We start from the raw sequence: 23,050 nt of genomic DNA on the forward strand, positions 1-23,050 counted from the left end.
GCGAGCTAAAAATGGCTGCCGAACCACATGACCGATGACATCATCAATTTTCCCCCCAAACAATTTACCCCTGGATGACCCTCAAAAATTATAATACTGGTTGGGTAAAGCATTTGACATCTGCAATTATGACGTCATAACGAAGCCACTTGTAACATCATCAAAAAAATCACACTTATTTCCCATGGGGAGTACTTGAGATGTGCCAAGTTTCAATTTTTTCCATGGAGTGGTTTCAGAGATACAGAGTGGTTTCGTAGATCCATGGAGTGGTTTCGGAGGTCCAAAGGTTTTCCTGTTTTTCCAACATGGCTGCCACACCACATGGCCTACGGCATCATAATTATCATTAAAACATTATATATGAGTAGTCTCATTTATGGTGAAAATTTCATGTCGATCGATTAAGCAGTTGCAGAGAAAACAGAGAAAATTAGCATGGATGGACGTACATACGGACGGACAACCCAAAAACATAATTCCTCCAGCAACTTCATCAGTGGAGGCATAAAAAAAATCGTTTCTTTCATGCAAACTTTTTTGATCATATTCTGAACCAACAACATTTACAGAAGGGTTTCATGTTTTTCAAAAGGCTTGCCATAGTGGCTGATCAGAGAAAGGAAAGTGAAAATGTGTGTTCTCAAGTTTTATTCATGAGAATATCTTCATTTGTCACATCACATCTAAACTGTCAAGCTGTGTACCATAGTACAAGAACTTTTACTTCAACTACATTTAAAAACTTTTTTTTTTGACACATCCTTCTCATAAATATGTCTCTTCAGTTTAATTATATGGAAATTATTTTAAATTGAACATTCCAAATAGACAGTTATAACACCTAAACAATGGTCAGAGCCATCTTGCTTTCCTCGTCTTGTTTGTTTTATTTCTGCCATCTCATTACCGAATATAGCAATTTATGCAGTCTCTTTGATGAGCCTTGGAGACCATCTAATTATTACCTATGAACACGGTGGAGGGTTTTACATTGAGTAAACGAAAATGAGATTATAGGACAAATAAGTAGAGGAAATTGGGAGGTGTGAAATTTACATTTTTCGCTTCATTGTTATTGCTTTTGTTATGCCTTCCACCTTGCATTCCATTATGATTCGATGGTGTACTATTCATATTATGAGTGTTTGATGAAGATCCCTATATAAGCTTTTGCGATCACATTCATATAACCGATAATTTGATATAAATGATAATTTGATACTATTTTCATTTTAACCACCATGTATGTCTAACTTTGTCTAATAGGCAATCCTGCATATTGTGTAGTGCAGAGAATTAAAGTTGTCCTGTGATTAATCCTCTGGATTAGGATATCATACGATATAAGCTTAACTTTCCAACAAAGTGATATTATAAGGACTTTATAAAAGGTTGAGTTGTTGAGATAAACGAAAGAAAATTTCCCTGAAAGTACATTTCTTGAGGAATTTATCCACTGACAGAGAGAAGTTCATCGAGAGCTTCAATCATAGTGTTCCGCTTGTATGCCTGATGCAATAAATACAGTGGGCACTTCAAGCAATTTGAGAAAACTTCGCATGAAATGCTTGTTGGTTATTGGTGATGATAAAAGCAAGGGATAATTGGGTTTTAGATACTCACACTAATGAACCGAAGATAAAATGGATAAAGCAAACATTTTGACATCATGCTCTGATGACATCATGTCTCTGGACAAGCAAACTCATTGGAACCCATTCATGAGCATTTGTTTGTTTGTTGAATCACTATCAAACAAATCACAATAATGAATACAACACTGTACTTTCAATCGCCTGTGATGCTTACAAATCAAATAATGAAATGTTGGGCAGGGCATTCTGGACGTGATGGCTAATCATTAAATGAACAAGGACATATGAATTTCAAAGTGATTTGAACATCAAAGGAATTAGGGAATCAGCTGCTTGTTGTTGTAAGATAAGGAGGTCACTTAAACTTCCATTTCCTCACTTGAAAACAATACATAGTGTGGAACCTATAGTGTGGAACCTCAAGAAATGTCTCAAATGTCAGCCAAAAGGTTAGGCCAATGTTGTATCCACATCATAATAGATTAATGTGTCCATTTATTTAATTTACTTCACCATTTGGAAACACAAACATCCCATAGTATTTGCTTAATATTGTTGTGGGCCGGGTATCGGCGGCGAGCACGACCGCTATATGGAGCAGTAGAGTCGGCTCCACTGAACACCCGGAATCTAGATCGTACCTCTCCGATAAACCCGAAGGTACGGGTCCCTTACAGGACCGTGAATCATCAATAATTCAACCGCATGGGACAGGGTTATTTGCCAAACTTCAAAATACCTAGAGGCCCACGTGGCGAGCTACCGAGGAATGCACACCCTCGACGGAGCTCGAACGGGACGAGCCGTTACCGTGCTCTACCCGTGAGTAACCCAAGCGAATGGTTACCGAGGTCCTGTCAGTCCAAATGCACAACTACGGCAGCAACGGCCTTTTTAATCCACCAACACGCACCGTGCTAAACCAATGAAAAAAACAAAAAACGAGCTGAAACATTCAACAAATGTATATTTATTTAAAATAGGGGGGGGGACACACAAGGAGCAGAGTTAAACTGACTAAAAGATGCAAGTATGTACAAGGCACTTAAACAATTCTACTTGAAAGCGGGCCCACAGACACACACGCACACACCCAAAAGAAATGATGGCCGCGGCCTTTATTCGGCCCTTCAGCTCGGGAGGGAAGGTGAGCCGAAGGGGAGAACCTGTATCGCACCTCCCCCCCTCGTGCAGTTTTTGATTATCCGGTTCGGCGGGACTCGAACCCGCAACACAATGCAATGATGGATGCCAGCCAGCACGAAGGTGGACCAGACAGAACGCCGGCAGGCAAGACGAGACGACTAGGTGACGAGGCTCACAAGGTGATCAGGTGACCTGGCGACGAGGCTCACAAGGTGACCAGGCGACGAGGCTGACAAGGCGACAAGACCTTGACGTTCTCCGTACCAGACAGAACGCCCCGATCACTGTGTCTCGCGAACGCTCCTGCCACGAGCACACCGGCTCTTCACTCGCTGGTCCAGACAACCACCCTTTCTCCTCAGGAGGGAGGGGCTTATTCTCCTGGCCACTCGCCTCCTCATTGGTCGGACCCATCACGCGATTCCCTGGCCATCCTCCATTGGACAGTCCCACGGTAGGCGGGGCAACTCCCACCCTTCTGGGCGGAGTCCCGATTGGAGGCATTTGTGGCTCCGCCCACCTCCTCGCCTTCGGCCACGTGCGTAATGGCAATGGTGTCGAGTTGAAAACGGGGCGGGTGAGACGCCCGCTCCTTGCCGATTGGCCAAAAAGGGATGCCATCTCTTTATTAGACTCCGCCCACGCGCGTGCTTTCTGGCGAGCGCGTGAAGAATGCCACGAGCAGAGTGTTGTCGTGTGAAAGTGAAGGTGGGCGCTGTTGTCGTCGATGTAAAAATCCTAACTATCATAATAACTCCGCAGCGCATGAACATTTAATTTCATTAGACTAGGGACAGGACCCTAACTAGAAACACGTACTTACCGATATAACTGTTTTCTAAGGACCTGAATGCTGAGTGCAGTAAGCTTCCAAATTCGTCACAATATATTCATTTATTAGTCCCCTTCTGGTTTCACCGAAAGGGACTATAGGTTTTCTCTCCATCTGTCCATCCATCCTTTTGTCCATCACACCTGTGGTTTTTTTCTGCCTTTTTTTGTCCCCCATACCCTTTAACATATTCAACTGAAACTTGGTAAATGACTTTATTATGATAAGTTATAGAACAAGTTCGAGTTTCAGGGGGTTTCAGCAGTTTTTCACAGAGTTAGACCATTTTTGGATTTGGAAAATATCACATATTAAACATACATGGGTCAGTGTTCAGCTTCCCTGACTCCACCATTGCATTACACCCCATTGGCTGAACAGTTGGCCTGACTCCATCCCAATAAAATAATGTGCCGCCAATGCATGAAGGAGCACAGATTGGCAGGCCTCAGGCATTTGGCCGGGGTGTTAAGTCTGGGTGTTAGGCCTGGGTGTTAGTCCATGGCTGAGTGCAATTGGAATGATGCCAGATATAATCACAATGTATTATATATGCACAAAAGCCAAACACATGTTTTTGCTTCATGTATGCACATCGGGTTATTTTTAGTATGAAATAGGCAAAGCTTAGAAACAAACAAAACACAGTGGGTTGGAGAATTTCTTCTTCTCCATTTTGGCTCCAATATTAGCTTGAGCGTGTATTAAAGCAAAATCATTTTTATCTCTGGTTTGTTATCCCAGTTGTCTTTATTGGTTTCTTGTCTACAAAAGATATCGGTAAATGAAAATTGCGTTTCCTTTTATTTTGCCGAAGAGTCCAAACACGGTGGGTATAAATTCCAATTCGATCATGGAGCATTGTTCTCCGCATTGAGCAAAATACTCTTCTTAATTTTGGTCCCAGTATCAGCTCAAGCATGCATTAAACACAAACAAATTTTTTATCTCCCAAACATTAATTGGGACCAGTTTTGGAGATGTATTGCAAAGCAATTCTCGCTCTTGTCTAATTTACTTCACTATTAGGATACATACACAGATATATATATATATATATATATATATATATATATATATATATATATATATATATATATATATATATATGTAGCCTTTTTTCTCATCTTGATGTAAACACATTATTGGATACTCTCAATATACAACTTAAATGCGTTTCTGAGTGGCTGAAGGCAAATAGATTGTCATTAAATATGGAGAAAACTAATTTAATGTTTTCAGCAACTCGGTCTCCATGCTTGTGACCTATTTTATTGGATGATACAATTATATTGTAGGTTCATTCAAAAACACTTCTTGGACTCTTGATTGATGAAGAATTGATGTGGAAAATGCATCTAGTTACTTTATGCAAATCAAATTATTGAAGGAATGGTGTCATAAATATATTAATAAATATTATTTTCTTAAATCAGTTCTTCTTTACTATGTTCCACTTCAAATTATCCCGACTGATTTATGGCATAGTTTTTGGGGAAATTCCTTTAAATTATTGCTGGACAAAATACTGGTGTTACAAAAATAGTTATGAAAATTTTATGCAGTGAAGGTTCACATTCACATTCAAATATTCTTTTGTTATGATAATGAGGTTCTCAAAATAGAAGAAATATACATTTTTCATTTCGGGTTAATAATGTGCAGGCTGAATCAAAATGAGATGCCCCAAAAACTTGTTCAGATTTTTGTTAAAAATGAAGTCATTCATAATTACCTGACAAAACAAGGTAATATGTACCATGCACAACAAACAATAACTTCCTTTGCAAACATAACTATTATTTATACTCGAATTAACTTGGTGAGCCTCAGGCACACCATTGTTGTTAATAGCTTTAAACACAATCTCAAAAGTTTATTGTTAGAGAAGTATATAGCAAATTGATGCAGTAATCACTGGTAATGAATGAGTAATGAGTGATATTGCAATGCTAATGCAAAGTATTGCACACCAGCTGATTTCTCTTCCTTCCACCCCAATCCCCCATTTGTGTTCCTTTCTGTTTGTTTAGCTTCTATTTGTCCACCTCATTATTCTCATTATAGGTGTCGTATTCCCCAACATACTGGGCATAGTGGCGTGCGCCTGTAATCCGGTGACTCGGATGCTAGGGTTGGGGGATCACTTGGGGATGGGTGCCCTCTATTGTGCGACATGAATGGATGGTACAAAGCAGCCTGGCTGATAACCTTTGTATTGTGCTACATGAATGGCTAGTACAAAGCAGCCTGGCTGATAACCTTGATTGTCAGGTCAGGCCAGATCAGATCTGCGACTTGCTATGGGTATCGTGTAAAATCTGTACTAATCTGTTCATAGTCGAGTGCTGGTGACATAAACTGCCCCCACCCCCCCCCCTTGCTGTGGAGGTTGTGTGGAAATGGACACCCAGTAGGTTTTCATGCAAAAACTGCCAAATAGTAGAAGAGCTCCTTGAGAGTTGATGGCCAACCATATCTGATGCTAACTGCAGCTGTGGACGTCCTCCTGCAGTTGGGTTAGTTTGGTGGCAGGATTTGCACTTCGCTCAACACAAACCACTTCACTCCCCAACATACACTGTTGTGTGTGTTGGGGTCGTGCTGAGGTGTTGTCCACCAGATGGTGGTCTCAGTGGGTTAACCTGAGGTGGCCTCTTCAGTTGGGTACCTGGAATCCCTCTCCTTTCCACTGATCTCCTCATGTCTCTGTTTCACACTGTTTTTTCCTTCCCTCTCGTACTCTCTTGTCTCCTGCTCCCTTTGTTGTATGTTATGTGTATTAGCTCTCATACGAGCTTCGACGGTGTATACAAAACAATAAAAAGAGTGAAAATACATTGAACTTAGCTGAACATAACATTGTTTCCCCATTATTAGAAAAAAAATTCTAAAATAAAAAAATTGCGACAAACAATGCGGAATTTTTTATGCAGTGAAGGCCTGGGGCCTGGGGGTCTGGGGCCCACAGACTTGATTGTATATGTACCATATATAATTCTTATATGCAGGTAAAAGGTACAGTCCAAAATCCTAAATTTGCCACCCCTAATTTTGTTCCAATGCACAAAAAAAAAATCACATGTCAAATTTCATCCATTTTGAATCATATATTTGGACTTGCTCAACGAGGTTGAAGTTCTGGACTGCAGTGGCCTGGTACTCATTGCCAGGTGCAGTTCATTACTTTTGCATCGATATTGTTTTGTTTTTTTTTATGTTAGGAAAGCGACTTGTATGGTTCCACACAACCTGAAGGAGGATTTGTTTTGTATTCTTGTTTCTTTGTTATGATGGCATTGTACTCCTCAATAAGAGGATTTTCACACATCTTTCAGCATTGTCATTTACCAACTTCAAGTGTTCAACAGTCTGCAATGCCTCTTTGCAATCCTCTTTGAGCTCCCATTATTCAGAGTTAGAATCCATAAAAAACATCCGGATTTTGAAGCATCTGAAGAAGTCCATTGTGTTCTTTGTGAGAAAATCCTCATTTGGTATGTCTGCAGACTTTGTGATGTTCAGCTGGAAGAGCTTTGGGGGTTTATCCCTGTCTTCCTTTCCAATTGCTGCCTTTAAAATTGCTCATTTGACTCTGTGGTTACAGGTGAATCAAGCAATGCCAAACCAATGAGCACCTCATTGAAATACCATAGATGTCCAGCAAATTTAGAACAGGCAGATTTTAAAAGGGAACAATTCACCTTCTTATACATAACAAGACGTTGTAGGAAGGTAAAGTCATTGCGAGAAGCAGGAATGGCATGAACAGCGGTGAACCATGCCCTAAGGCAGACTCGAACAACAAAGAGGCAGATGTCATGGAGTCCTCTTTCTTCACAGCCAATGAGCTTAAATGGTCTCCCAAACATCCAGATCCTGAGGGCATATAATGCCTTAGCCATCCATCTTGCATGATGTTGGGCTCCAGGTGCAATAATTCACACTCCATGAGGATATCTAACGTCCACTAACTAATGCTAGCAGATGAAAAACCCAGTTTAACATCCATCCAAGGGATGGCACATGTATTGGTACCTCGCTCTGTATATGAAAAACCAGGGTAAGAGTTCATACCTGGGTCGAGATGTGAACCCAGGATAGGCAGATTTGATGTGAGTGTGGTCCAGGAAAATCACCTGGCTTAATGTTTCACCCAAAGAACTTCATGTGATCTGCGATGCAGCATTCCCCTCCAAGCAACACAACAGAATGGCAGTTTTCAGTGGATGGAAAGAAATCCAGACAAATAGTTAAGAAGACAACACACTTCAACTTAGAAAAAGGGTTTTCACCATGGAAATGTTTTGCTGTGAACTGCTTTCTGTCTTTCCTAAATGGGATTTGGCATGTCTCACGGTGGCCTCGTGCCCCATCCAAACCGAACATGAGTGCAGACATTGGCTCTGCACTAAAAGGAATCTAAGGTTATCAGAGTTGTGAACCTTTTAGTAATAGGCCTTGCCTTTAGCAGGTTATTTAAGGACCCTAGCTCTAACAATTTGTCGTGTCTGGTCTTTGACGACAAGTTCACCACAATGGACTGCTCAAATCAACCGGGTACTGCACTCAAGTATAACTTTTATTTCCAAACTTTTTATGTCTTTCACCAATAATCCAAGACATATTTTTTTCCTTTGCAACATTGCTCTTGGTAAATTATCCTGGGTTTACCATGTCTCGTTTTCAAATAAACTTAATCCACATTTATACTCTCAATCGTTGGTTCCAACAGTTTAAATTTACTTTGTTTGCATGGTTCATTCACAGAAAGGTCACCCTCTTACCTCGACTTTCAGAAGGAAACACCAACCAAGAAGTGGTAAGGTATTTCTGGTTTGAGTGTGTGTTTTCTGTTGGTGTTATTTTTGCCCTCCATCTCTCTTTCTTTCTTTCTTTTTCTTTGTCTATGGAGGGGTGAATCTTGCAAATAGTTTTTGTGAAGTTCACTTGGTTGCACCTGGATGGGTATGAGGGGAGAGGAGTAGCAGCGGAAACCCGAATCCTATCCAGGCCCCTCCTGATGACTCCATCTTTGTCTGTTTTGGTTCCTCCTGATACTCCAGTGCTGCATTTGGTCATTTATTTGATTTTGAAATACTTTTTAATCCCCTCTTATTTATTATTGGATGTGCTCAATAGAAATATGATGTTTGATATCTCGTTGATTTAATTGAAAGCATTCAAGCATGCCTCACGTTGAGAATCATTTAAAGTTTAGGAATAGTTTAGAATATGAATGAGCTTCATCTTGACAAGCACATAGCAGGCAGGCATCGGCATCACTGTCTGCGAAAATGGTCGGAAAAGAGAGCAAGATGAAATAATACTGTATCTTACTCATCTGCAACACATTCGTTTTGATTATATATTTACCTTCGCATTCTGCGAAAGGTTATGTTTTGGTCGGCGTGTATTTATTTATTTATTGATTTATTTATTTGTAATCTTGTGATTCGTATAACTCAAAGAGTATTAAACCGAATTGCATGAAATTTGGTTGGATGATTGGTTATTAGCCTTGAAGCATTCGATTAGATTTTGGGATCGTTCGGGTCAAAGGTCAAGGTCAAGGTCACGAAAAGGTCAAAATCGTCTTTTTACGATAACACGGTCAATTTTTATTCAATTTGCATGCAACTAACGCCAAAATGTTCAGAATTCAACGCCTCATCTTGTGATATGCAATATGACACAGTGACGCTCATGCTCTTGTTACCGGTTAGGGGTCAAAGGTCAGGGGGGTCACGACCTTGAAAAATATGCGGTTTTTGTCATAACGCGGTCAATTCTTGTCCGCTTTTCATGAACCCAGCACCAAAATGTTCAGAATTTAATGCCCAATCTTGTGACACAATGACGTCATAACACATGTCACCGGTTGGGGTAAAATGTTGGGGGGGGGGGTCACGCCCTTGAAAAATATGCGGTTTTCTGCATAACTCAGTCAATTCTTATTCGATTTGCATGAAACCAGCATCAAACGAGATTACCTTCTATTGTTGAAACGTATTCACCGAGCTTGCGAGTGAAGACTCGCCAAAACGACGTGAGTTGATTGTTATTTAGTCCGTAGCCCCCAAAAGTCGGGGGGGGGATCATGACATTATAGATATGTGGTTCGTGTCATAAGACCATTCATATGAAACCAGTTCCCCACACTCATACCAAGAACAAAAAAAGTAGTGGCGGTGAAGGTATGCGCTCTATGAGTGCCCGTTCTAGTTTTATATAGTCCTGCAAATGTTATATTTTATATTGAAGGTTTGTTTCTGAAAACAAATGGAATTTAGCCAGTACTTATTTGGCATGTTGCTCAAATTGTGTCCAGACACCATGTGCATGGCATGGCATATGGGAAGAAAGATGACAAGAATGCTGATTCTTCCACAGTTTTCTCTTTCACATCTATGATTTAGAGTTTGTACCTGTATCCAGCTTGTTCAGGCCTAGGTCACATTTGTCACGGCGGCCGTGGGGTCTCCAAAATCTACAGCCACTAGCAATTATACGGCGGCCGCAGTATTTCCACGGTCACACAATGTAACAGTCACATATGTTTTTATTTTTCGGGGAGCCACACGGCGTATTTAGGCCTAAGTCACATTTGCCATGGCGGCCGTGGAGTCTCCAAAATCTACGGCCACTAGCAATTATACAGCGGCCACAGTATTTCCACGGTCACACAATGTAGCAGTCACATATGTTTTTATTTTTCGGGGAGCTGCACGGCGTATTTATAAATTGTGGAGACCGAAAACGTGGGGTTGCCATACGGTCTTTGATTTGATGTCTCACGGTGACCTTGGGGCGTTCCTGCGGCGGCCATAGAATTTTCAAGGCAGACGCAAGGTGCCCGCAAGGCGACCGCAGGGGGACCGCAGGGGGCCCTAAGGCGAACGTGTGGCCAGGCGGACGGTAACGAATGGGTTAATTTTTTTTTTTTTTTTTTTACCAGTTTTGTTTTTTCAGCTTGTCGAATTGCTACGGCGAACGTAGAAATGAAAAAAGTTATAACTCCGCGTTATAATTCCACGGCGACCTTACGGCCTGTAAAATATAGCCATACGGCGTAGGGCCACCGTGAGGCCACCTCAGAAACTCTGCGGCCGCCGCACATTTGTCAATTCAGAGGGCGTACGGCCGCCGTATCCTCGCCATAGAGCAAATGTGACTTAGGCCTCACAACACCACCCCCTACCTCGATGACCTCGTTTCCTCCTCTTGATCTCTTTCTCCCTCATGCCCTTTCTTCCTCCAGGTCTCCCTCTATTTCTTTCCTCTGCCCTGCTGTTGGGTGTGTCCCCTCTCTCTTTTTGTTGTTCTTTTTGTTCTGTTATATCCTTGTCCATTTTGGGTTCTCGCTCTTCCTCAAGCCTCGACTCTGTATGCAAAATAAAAGCACCAGTCAATCAGACGAGAAAAGAGTTGGTCAGGGCTGGTCGGAGTTAAGAGGTCACCATGGGTCTCACATTTGGCTAGAATTGGGCGTAGCACTTCATAAGGCTGGAGCACAGAGTTGGCCACTGCAGCATCAGTGGAGAGCTGAACCATTGCCTGAATTCTGTGAAGTCTGATCTAGGAAAACTCAGCTGAAACCCATTGGAGAGTGGCACTGAGCTGGTTCTGGACAAGTTGGAGAAATTATATTGGCAAATTTGAGAGGATGCAAGCAAAATAACCTGCATCACCTGAAATCACCTGCAAGAGTACATTCACAGAAGTAAAGCTTTCCAGTTTGAAGACTAGCCATGACCAAAAGTAATGACTCGGTGGTATACAGAGTCACAGGTGTATTGAGAGTGGCACAATCTTATCTATCATTTCCCTTCGACCCATGACTGCAAGCCACTTGCTGCCATACAGCTTTGAATGGTTGTGTAACCACTAACCTCAGAGAATGTTGCTGTACCAAGGTTGCTTGTAGATCATCAGAAGCTGCGACATATCTCTCATCCTTCATCATCCTTTAATTGTCCTTCAACTGTGTGGCGTATGCCTTATCACAGCTTAACAGATTGCTTCGGCTACCAACAGTTGATTCATCATCATTCCTTTTCCCAGTGCTATTCTCCATAGACTGGGACCATGCAGTCAGTATGCACATTACTACGTAGGCCATTTATAAGACAGCTGCCATTTGCAAGCTTGCTATGAAACATGTAAAGTTAAGTACTAAGGTTTAGAAAAGTAATGTTATGTTTAAGGCTTGTTATGCTTGGTTACCTGTTTACTCAATTTTGATTTTGATCAAGTACATTGTAGTTATGACAAAAAAACATCTTTTTGTAATCAGGCATTTTATTGTGATGTGATCTGATGTAAATGTGTTGAATTGAACTTTTTCTTTTCGATTCGGCACAATTTGTTTGGCTATCAAAACCATCCAATGCTAATTTTGATCAGCAACCTGGGTGTGGTTCAGCACTCGGGGGGGGGGGGGTGGGGTGAGATACGGTTTCACTGTCTCTTGCAACAGCCCTACAGCATGTAGTTTAGCCTTCAGGTTGCCCATCAGCTGTGCTTTTTGCTCCCTTCTCCTTCGCAGACAAACTCAGTCATACATTTCAACGTTGTGTCCATGAATGTTTAATCCTTCCTCTGTCGCGTAGGGGAAGGCTGATTGTTGCTGTAGGGTTTGCTTCTGTAATTGGCACAACCAATTTTTAATGGTACCATTGAGTTTCTTTGGCCCTCGGGAGTACAAAACCACCATTTATAAAATTACTTATCTTTTTTTCTTCTTCTTCCTGCACTCTCAACACTCCAAATTTCCAAATTTTATCAATTTCCGAGCTGTATCTCAGAGCCAGCTTGAATTTTCGGAATGAAATTTTGGGACAATAATGGGAATAGAAAGTATGCAGAATGGATTTTGATTTACGTGAGTTGATTTACATGAGTTAATTTTTTAGACCTTGACCTAATTTTAAGGTCATGACATAATTATATTCATTTTAACATTTTTTTCACCATAACTCGATGAATAATTTGTCCGATCAGAACGAAATTGCCCTCACTTGATAATGCATGGAAAAGCACATTTAAATTTAATTTTAAGCATACCCCATCCAGATTAAAGTTCAAGGTTTATACCTCTTAAAGTACTAAACGACCATTTAGGATTTTCTCCATTTTTTTTCTGCCAATGTCTGGGGACTTATGGAATGAATTTTTGCATCAACAATGGGAATAAAATCATGCAGGGCTGACATAATTTTTGACCTTGACCTAGTTTTAAGGTGATGACCCAATTCTCGATATTTTCAGATCTTTCACTAAAACATGACAGGTTTATCCGATTGGAACAAAATTGCCATTCTATATAGCCTTGAGAAAGGTGCATTACAATTTCATTTACAGCATACCCCATTCAGGGTAAAGGTCAAGTTCTTACACACACATAGGAAGACTGAACCACCATTTCGGTTTTTCTCCCTTTTTCTGCCAATATCTGAGCTGAATATCAGAGCCGACTGCGACTTTCTGAATAAATGTTTGCATCAATAATTGGAATAAAAATTCCACGGAGCTCACATAACTTTTTTTCTTTGACCTAATGTTTATGGTCATGACACAATTATAGGCATTTTAATGTTTTTCACCACAACTTGACTAAGATTTGTCCAATCCGAACTAAATTGCCCTCTCTAGATAGTTGAGAGCAAGTCACATTTATGCTTCATCTTACATCACACCCCTCCAGGTTAAAGGTCAAGGTCAAATGGTGTTCTGGAAAAAAACACTTTTTTTGTCATCACTCAATTTTGCCAATGTGGAATCTCAAAGACAGCTTGGCCTTCCTTCTGTGGAACCTTTTGGAGTTCCAGTAGATGAACTAAGGTGGGTCGGAGGTTTCATAAATAACTCAATCCAATTATGATTTTGACTTTTGATCCGTACGAAACTCCTTCCGATCCAGAAGTAAACACAATCACGAGTTTGACAGAAACATTTGATGGTTCGATAATATCTCAATACAATTGTGATTTCGATTTTTCCACCCGAATGACCCTGTTTTTATCCATTCTATAGTTGGGGGGAGGTTTCATAAATTTATCAATGCAATTATGATTTTAATTTTCGATCCATATGAAGTGTTTTTGTATCTGCCCTTTCTCGCCGGCAGATTCTTTTATGTTGGGTGTCTCGTGAGAATGGCGTCTATATTCGTTTTCCTCATGAGTTTTTGTAATATTGTATTTTGTTATATTAATGGTATATTATTAATTCGTGATTGAAATGATGCTGTTTGGAATGAAAATAGAGAAAGATTGAGTTTATAGCAAAATGAGGAAATTATGTGAGGGTTTCCAACCATGACATTTGTGGATTCAGCATTTGCAGATTCATCAGCTGAAGTAAGTTTTTTGCCCAAGTTCTTCACGAACCAGCTGTCCATGGCTGACGTTCGACTGGAGGTGTCGTAGGAATGTGAAATTTATTGGTTCATGGTTTGGCATTCGCTGTTCCCACATTGTGTTTGCTTTTGGGCTCCCTCCCATGCATAGCATGGGTACCTTGCTAGTCATAGTGTACGTATTATATTTAAAAAACATCACTCGCTCAAGATTGTGGAGTAAGTTTGTCGCATGCGTTTCAGCCAGAAAAGGACACGTTACGCTTTCGGGCTTACACCACGTTGATTGGCAGTTTCATTGTCATTCCCCGAGGAAATGTCCACAAATTAGGGGTTTTTTGAGAGGGGGGAGCTCGAGGCAAAGTCTTTGGGTTTGTGCCACTGACATGCAAGTTCTGGAACACATGGTATGCCCCAGTAGGAAAATGCTGATTGCATTGCTTTCACAAGTTTAGTGTGTGTTAGATTTGGAGACTGCTTCATCCCATGTATGATGTCGTCGTGCAAGACAATGAACATCTCTCATTGTGGTTTAAACCCCATTCCCATAAATTCCCCATAAATTTAAACCCCATTCCCATTCCCCCATAAATTCCCAAACTCCATAAATGCCTTCGGTCCATTTATTTGGTGCATCAACTCCCATGCATGTATTATTCTCTTATGTCATGATAAGCTTGTGGGTGTCTGGTTTGGATTGAATTTCCAAGATTTTTAATTCTGGCACCCGGATAGCTCAGTCTGCAAAGCATCAGACATTTAATCTGAGGGTCCAGAGTTTGTGTCCCTCCCTGTTTGGGTATTACGACCCTGTGAACACGAAGTAAAAAGTGGAGTTAAGCAATTGGTTCATTCACTTAGTCTGTCTGTCTGTCTGTCTGTCTACATACTGTACGTCAAGCTATAATCGAGTTCCAACTGAATTTTAATTGAATTTTATATTTTGAACACTGTGGAACACGAATCAGAACACAAACTTACAGTTTAGCAGCACTTTGACTCTGAATTTGGCAAATTGTATGGAATCTCACCCAAAGCATGCAATCACAGAGAGGAGTGAGGTAATTGCTTAAGTCTGTCTGCCTGTCTGTCTGTCTGACAGTCAAACAAAATTGAAAATTATTCCAAACAGGAAAGTTAATGTTTTTAGGGACGTCATAAATGACACCAACAACAGGCACGAATAATTAATGCACGGGTTAGATATGGTGATGTAATAGACGGTGCATCAATGGTGGTAACATTTCAAAAAAAAATTCCGACAACCATATTAAAACCTTTATTTAATATAAATTGAATTATACACTTGAACATTGTCGAAAACAAATTGCCTTCTTGGCATTTTCAACAACCTTCCATTTAGCAGTACTTGGACAAAATATTTATGCCGTCTCATACCCTGAGGGCAGTGCAACTGAGAGATTTAGCATTCAGACAAAAAATTCAGGTGGTGCCTGTAAGACTTTAAAAGATCCTTCCATGTCCATTTTCTGAAGACTGCGTAGGATAAGGTGTTCTATGAATGCTCTGGTTTCCCTCGCTGAAGGAGAGGGTATTGCATTTGGGTCCGTTTGTCTGTCTGTTTGTTTGTTTGTCCACACAGAACTTTCATGTTTTTCTCCGCAACCGCTTGTCGGATTGAGACTAAATTTTCAACATTGATGTGACTACGTAGGTTGAATGTTTCAATGATAAGTATGACGTCATAGGTCGCGTGGTGTGGCATCCATATTGGAAAAATGAAAAAACTTCGGACCTCTGTATCTCTGAAACGACACCAAGGAAAAAAATGAATCTTGGCATATGACAAGTACTCCTCATGGTGAATGAGTGTGATTTTTATTACATCATAGGTGCCTTTGTTATAATGTCACAATTGCATATGTAGAACGCTACATCTGATCAGTATGAAAATCTTTGAGGGTCATCGAGGAATAAAATGGTCCACAATTTTTGATGACGTCATCAGTCACGTGATTCAGCAGCCACATTGTTGTTTTTTTAATCTTCAAAAATCTTAATTTCTGAAATAGCTGAACCAGTCATCACTGTCAGCATTTATGAAGTGGCAGTTCTAATTATGTCTCTTATTACATAACACAACACTACACAAACACCACACAACACAACACACAAAACAAGTCCAGTTGAGGGTCTGCAATCTGATTGCTCTTGTTTTTGTTTCTTTCAGGACTAGAGTCGGTGGTGTGATGGTTAGAGTGCCCCCTCCAAGTTCACAAGGTTGGTTGTTCAAGCTGGTTCCAGCCCCCAGCTGAGTCATACCAAGACTAAAAATGGTATGTGCTGCTTCCTTCCTTGATGCTCATCTTTTAAAAGGGTAGAGCACTGGCATGCAACAATTGCACAGGCTAGATGGGCCAAATTGTCTCCTGCATTTAAGTTCCTTGTAAGGGAATGCATGTATTCTACAGTATTACAAATTATGCTGTTCCTGTTCAGGTTTGTGTTACTTCATTGAATGTGTCCAACTATTAATACATGTTTCAGTGTTAAAGGTACCTCAGAGTATCTTTAAAAAGAATGACCGCAATGTTTTCACAACCTGTGATGCAAAAAAAAAAGAGAAAAACCTGGGCAGTTTATAATCAGCAGAGTCCTCCAGGCATAATGTGTTTGGTCCACCAGAAAATCAAGATGGTGGCCATGTCATTTTTTTTTTCTGTGTGTCTGCTTGGTGTGGGGAGTCAAGCAACCAATGAGGGTGTGGTCCGGCAGCTTTCCGACCAATGGGTGCAATTTCAAAAATCGACCCCCAACAAGAACTCCAACAACAACAGCAACACAGAGCTCTTGTTGGCCTGTGACTAAAAAAACAAACAAACAATAATGGGAGATTACTATACTATTTACCCTAAGGTGAAAAAAGTGGAATCTCTGACTCTCACCCCTCCTCTTCTCCAACTTCCCCTGGATATCCACATGCAATGCCTTTCCCATTTACCTTTATTGTGGCTCAAAACTTCCTTCCCCTCTTTTCCAATTCCTCAACTCCCCGACTCTTCCTTCTCGCCATCATCTCTTCCCTTCCATTCTCTCCTTTTGTTTCCTCAATGTAACCTACTCCCTTCACCTCCCATGCACTCTCTCCTTGCATATGGTTAATTCATCAATGCTTGCATAGATGTACAGTAGATGCCTCTCGGACTTCCAACAAAATCCCAAATTCCTATTTCTTGGACTGCAGGGCAATTCATTCCTCTCATTTATTCTTCATGAGTGATGCTTGGAGGATTCTTGTGAAAGCCAGTCACTTGAATCCCGTTTAATACAGCTCTTCCATGAGCCATAGACGTTGTATAAAAGGGTGAACTTGAGCAGCATCTCCTGAAAATAAATTAAAGATTCATCATTCATATGCCATTTCAACTTGGGATGGAATTAGTGCAAAATCGTCGGGTCACAAAAGCGGAATTGTTTCCGAATGGCAATGTCATGGGGGTATATATTGGCACTCTTACGTGAATGGGTGTAATTCTTTTATTTCCAAACCACTGCCTGTTGAAAAAAGCAAATTGATTTGGGCAAGATTAAGGACATTCTGAGTAAATTGCCTTAATAAAGCCACAGGAGGAAAGCATGTGTTAATCTTGGCCTGTGATTTCAATTATGTGGACATGCGAAACATTGACATACATCAGTGAATGCCTTTCAGCACCTCACCTCTATGCACAATGCTGCTCCTCTTTCTCTAAACATTTCTTCATGTCTTTGATGAAACTAAAGATGAAGAGACAGTTGGGATTGGAACGAGAGGAATAAACTCTTTCTTTAGCAGCAAGACTAAGGTCAACAACGTTATAGGGCTCGTTGAAATAATAAAGAGTGTTAAGGAGCATTTTCTTTATTCCTTACACCTGGTTCCTTCATTCAAATTCCACATCTCATGCTGGCAGGATGACTCAGAGGTAGGACAAGGGACTTTGAGGGAATTATAAAAACTAGTGCGTGCCCGTACGTGTATGCCCGTACGTGTGTGCCCGTAGGAGCGTGCCCGTAGGTGCGGGCCCGTAGGTGCGTGCCCATACGTGCAGCTTTCTTCCTTCGCTCTTGTAAACGACGACTGGATTGGGGCATTGTTTCAATTAGATCGGACCAACCATATCATAAATGGCCATAACTTGGGAAACACCTGGGAAACAGCTGAAACGGATGAAGAAGAACGATACCAAACCTTGAAAAGGCACATACTCAGGTCCCCACTGTCAATTGTGACGTCATATCAAACGAAGAAGAAGAAGAATTGTGACGTCAACGTGCAAAAAAGACGATTTGTGACATCATTCGTGATGTCATAGCACCGTGTCCTGTCATTGGTTGGCAAATAAATGGCCGTAACTTGGGAACCACTTGTCTGATTAATATCAAACCTTGAAGTCACATACTCAGGCCCCAGCAATATACGTGGAAAGTTTCAATTATATCGGACCAGTGGTGGTCGAGAAACAGTGGTCGCAGACAGACACACAGACCCGTACGTGCGTGCTGCTCGTTCATGTGTGGCTGAACATGCAAAAAACAAAAAATTAATAATTTCAAACAGTTGTTTCCCTTGGGAAAATTCAAACCTTGGGATTAATTAATAATTTGAACAATTAATTCAAACCTTGGGAAAAACAGCTTTCAAACCCTTGGGAAACAGCTGTTTCCCTTGGGAAAACTCAAACCTTGGGATTAATTAATAATTTGAACAATAAATTCAAACCTTGGGAAACAGCTGAAACGGATGAAGAAGAACGATATCAAACCTTGAAAAGGCACATACTCAGGTCCCCAGCATCAATTGTGATTGTGGTGAATTGAGGTGAATTGAGGGACATGACGCGGGATCACATGTTGTGCGTCTCGCGTATAAGGGGAGGTCTCCGCGGCACGGGGTGATTGTCCCCGGGGCATTGCCATTTACATCGGCTGTTCACTTGGTGCTCGTTGACTGAAGGAGCTCATTGACTGGTGAGAATGGAGATTATATCGAACTCCGTGCTTACGCGGATTTATTCTGCAATGATTAATTGCACATGTATACGTTACTGCTTATGTACTCCTAGCTGAACCTGTATTCCCCGGTGTGCCCGCAGAAGCGGCTCCAATCAAATGGAATAAAGCCTAAACTCTGAAGGTTCTTCTCTCGCTCTCATTTCAATTTATTCCATTTGGTTTTCTCGGCTCTCTCAACCAACGATGGACAAGATCTACAAACCCGAGAGGTTCAACGCAGACCCAAACGCGACTGACGCAGAAATGAAATGGTCGCATTGGTTCTGTTCCTTCTCACACTATCTGACCATCATCGAGGAGGGAGCTGACAAATTTGCCGCTCTCGTGAATCATGTCTCGCCCAGCGTGTACAGGCTCTTCTCGGAGTGCGACACTTACGAAGCAGCGATCGACGTGCTGCAAGCGCTCTACGTGAAGCCCAAGAACGAGGTATACATACGACATCTTCTCAACACACGCAAGCAAGCAGCCGGGGAGACAATTGATCAGTTCCTGCAAGCTCTGAATCAGCTGGGAAAAGACGGCAGCTTCCGGGCCGTAAGCGCCGAGGAACACCGAAAGGAAGCCACACGGGAGGCATTCATCCAAGGACTCAGATCAGCCCACATACGGCAACGCTTACTAGAGAAAGCGCAACCCACTCTTGACAAGGTAGTCAATCAGGCACGAGCGATGGATACGGCTCAGCAGCAATCTGAGTCATTTGGGACACCGATGCTGCTAATGAACGCTGCTACGATGGGAACCCAAGGAACCCCACTGGCACAGACACAGCCAGACATAGGGGATGGAGAAACACCCGAGGAGCCGGATACCCAGGCCACGTCAAACTCCTCAGCGACTGCTCCGGTTGGTAAATGCTTCTTTTGTGGGTACAAAAGGCACCCTCGTCAAAAATGCCCCGCCAGAGATGCCACATGCATGAATTGCGACAAGAAAGGGCATTATGCCAGGGTATGTAAATCTACTCTAAGGAGAAATAAACCCACTTCTGCGGCTCTCTACTCACAAAAGAAACTAACTGCAGCCTCACCGGGGAATCTATCCAAGGCTATCATCAACGTACGAATTAACGGGCATATGGCTGAGGCACTGATTGATACCGGTAGCTCTGAAAGTTTCGTCAACAGCTCGCTAGTAAAAGGCAGGAAATGGATAATCCACCCGACTGACAATACGGTATGCATGGCCGCCACCTCACTACAATCCCGCGTACGAGGGTACTGCAATGTTGAATTGGACGTAAAAGGGTACACGCATCGGGATGTAAGGGTACTGGTGCTTCGTGATTTGTGCGCAGACGTAATTCTGGGTCATAATGTCCTCAAGCAGCATACGAGCGTCGAAATACCCTTTGGAGGAAGCAAGCCTCGTCTAATTTTAAATGCGTTGACCACCGCGGAGGTGACGTCCTCCCAGCTGTTCGCTAACTTGTCGCCGGTCTGCAAACCGATAGCGATTAAATCGCGGCGATATACCACTGCTGACAAGAATTTCATCACCTCAGAAATCAAGCGATTACTGGAAGAAGGAATTATAGAACCGAGCGATTCGCCATGGCGCGCACAGGTGTTAGTAATCAGCAGTCAGAACCATAAGAAACGAATGGTTGTCGATTATTCCCAAACGGTCAATCGCTTTACCCAACTCGATGCCTACCCCCTGCCGCGCATAGACGAGATGGTCGAACACGTGGCCAATTATAAGGTATTCAGCACCATCGACTTGCGAAGCGCCTATCATCAAATTCCCATCCGAGAGGAAGACAAACCTTACACCGCATTCCAGGCAGGGAGGCGTCTCTACCAATTCAGGAGAATACCTTTCGGTGTCACGAATGGGGTAGCTTGCTTCCAACGGGTTATGGACGACATCATCTCAGATGAAAACCTCAAAGACACTTTTGTTTACGTGGACAATGTCACAGTGTGCGGTAGGGATCAGGGGGAACATGATAGGAATCTGGACAGATTCTTGAGCATTGCTAGAAAATATAATCTGACTCTCAACTACGAGAAATGCGTATTCTCGGCAAGGTCAATTGACCTTCTCGGCTACACAATAGCCGACGGCACAATTAAGCCTGATCCTGAACGATTGCGCCCACTTCGTGAGCTACCCCCACCTCAGGACCTGCAGGCAATGCGCCGGGTGATCGGCATGTTCGCTTACTATGCAAGATGGATTTCGCAATACTCCGAGAAAATACATCCCCTAGTGCATTGCAAAAACTTTCCACCAGATGCCGCTGTTGTAAGAGCTTTCCACAACCTCAAGGATGATATCAGTAAGTCCGTGGTTTTATCGATCGATAGCTCGGTGCCCTTTGTGGTGGAAACCGACGCTTCAGATCACGCCATAGCTGCTACACTTAATCAGTCTGGGCGGCCGGTCGCGTTCTTCTCGAGAACTCTCTCTAGAAGCGAGCAGAGACACTCAGCGATAGAGAAGGAAGCGTACGCCATCGTCGAAGCGCTGCGGAAATGGAGACATTATTTACTGGGAAACCACTTCACGCTCGTTACGGACCAACGATCCGTGGCATTCATGTTTGATGGGAAAAATAACGGGAAAATTAAGAATGAAAAAATTATGAGATGGCGGATAGACCTAGCTTGCTACAGTTACGACATTGTTTACCGGCCCGGGAAGGAAAACCCTGCTGCAGATACCTTCTCTCGGGTCTACAGTTCGGCAACAATCAGTCAGGCTTTGCAAGACCTACACGTGTCTCTCTGCCACCCAGGGGTAACCAGAATGGCACATTTCGTGCGCAGACAAAATCTTCCCTATTCTGTTGAAGATATTAAACAAATGAGTGCTTCATGCCCTGTTTGTGCTGAACTAAAACCCAGATTCTATGGCGCGGCATCTGGCAGACTGATCAAGGCCACTTCCCCCTTCAAGAGACTAAACATCGACTTCAAAGGGCCCCTGCCGACCGAGACAGACAACAGATACATATTCACCGTTGTTGATGAATATTCAAGGTTCCCTTTCGCATTTCCGTGCTCGGATATGACCTCGGGCACTGTCGTGAGATGTCTCTCTGACCTCTTCGCTATGTTTGGGAAACCTTCGTACATACATTCAGACAGAGGGCCGTGTTTCATGTTGGCCGGGCTAAAACAATTCCTACTAGAGCTCGGCATAGCAACTAGTCGAACGACGGGTTACAACCCACAGGGAAACGGGCAGGTGGAACGGTATAATGGAGTTATTTGGAAAGCCGTAACTCTGGCGCTGAAATCGAGAGGACTGGGCCCCGAGCGGTGGGAGGTTACTCTTCCCGACGCTCTGAATTCCATACGCTCTTTTCTCTGCACGTCCACCAATGCAACTCCTCACGAACGAATGTTTACTCACCAGCGACGTTATGTTGACGGTCAAACGGTGCCCAACTGGCTGACCCATCCCGGTACAGTGTTCATGAAACGCCCGGTACGACAAAGCAAGTATGAACCCCTGGTGGAGGGGGTCGAACTCATTGACACTAATCCAGAGTATGCTCATGTCAGGCTCCCGGATGGCAGGGAGACCACTGTGTCGGTTCGCCATCTGGCTCCCTCAGGTACTCCTCCCGCAGGTACACCACCTTCTGGCATTCCTCCTTCTGACATCCCCTCCCCAGGTGTTCCCCCCCCCAGGAACTCCACCGGGCGACGGGGCTGCCGCGTTCCACCCGAGAGCGATCGAGGAGTCATCCCCGGCACAAGTCGAGGCTCACCAAGAGGATCGGGAGTCTCCCTCAAGTGAAACTGCCATTTACTCCCGGAGAGGTCGACGAATAAGGCCCCCTCGACGACTCAATCTGTAAAGGGGATTATCGGCATTCTCGCTGCTCATGCTCCTATATGCTCATTATATCATATATCGATGCTCATTTCCATGCTCCTACAACTCAAAATAATCACTGCTTGGCATGTATGCTTCTGTAGACCTATTAGTCCGCGTTGCTTGAAATGTATACTCCTATAGTGCTAAAGCAATCATGGTGTGTAAGTTGGGCCCCTAGTTGCATTTTAAAGGTGGGGAGAATGTGGTGAATTGAGGGACATGACGCGGGATCACATGTTGTGCGTCTCGCGTATAAGGGGA

At 42.7% G+C, this 23,050-nt stretch overlaps 1 long non-coding RNA gene across 2 annotated transcripts; it reads right to left on the reverse strand.

The window, feature by feature from the left end:
• Positions 1–15,206: 15,206 nt before the first annotated feature.
• Positions 15,207–19,528, reverse strand: LOC147017237 (uncharacterized). Of its 2 annotated transcripts, XR_015049408.1 has the most exons (4): positions 17,927–19,528; positions 17,618–17,674; positions 17,416–17,452; positions 15,207–17,281 (listed from the first exon to the last, which is right to left on the reverse strand). It is a non-coding gene; the product is annotated as an uncharacterized LOC147017237 (long non-coding RNA). The 2 variants fall into 2 exon arrangements; XR_015049407.1 differs by having other exon boundaries at positions 17,618–19,528.
• Between the last annotated feature and the right edge of the window lie 3,522 nt (positions 19,529–23,050).

The sequence above is a fragment of the Eptatretus burgeri genome, chromosome 11, assembly GCF_056783735.1.
Source record: "Eptatretus burgeri isolate ZD-2024b chromosome 11, Ebu_testis_v1, whole genome shotgun sequence".
Lineage (NCBI taxonomy): Eukaryota > Metazoa > Chordata > Myxini > Myxiniformes > Myxinidae > Eptatretus > Eptatretus burgeri.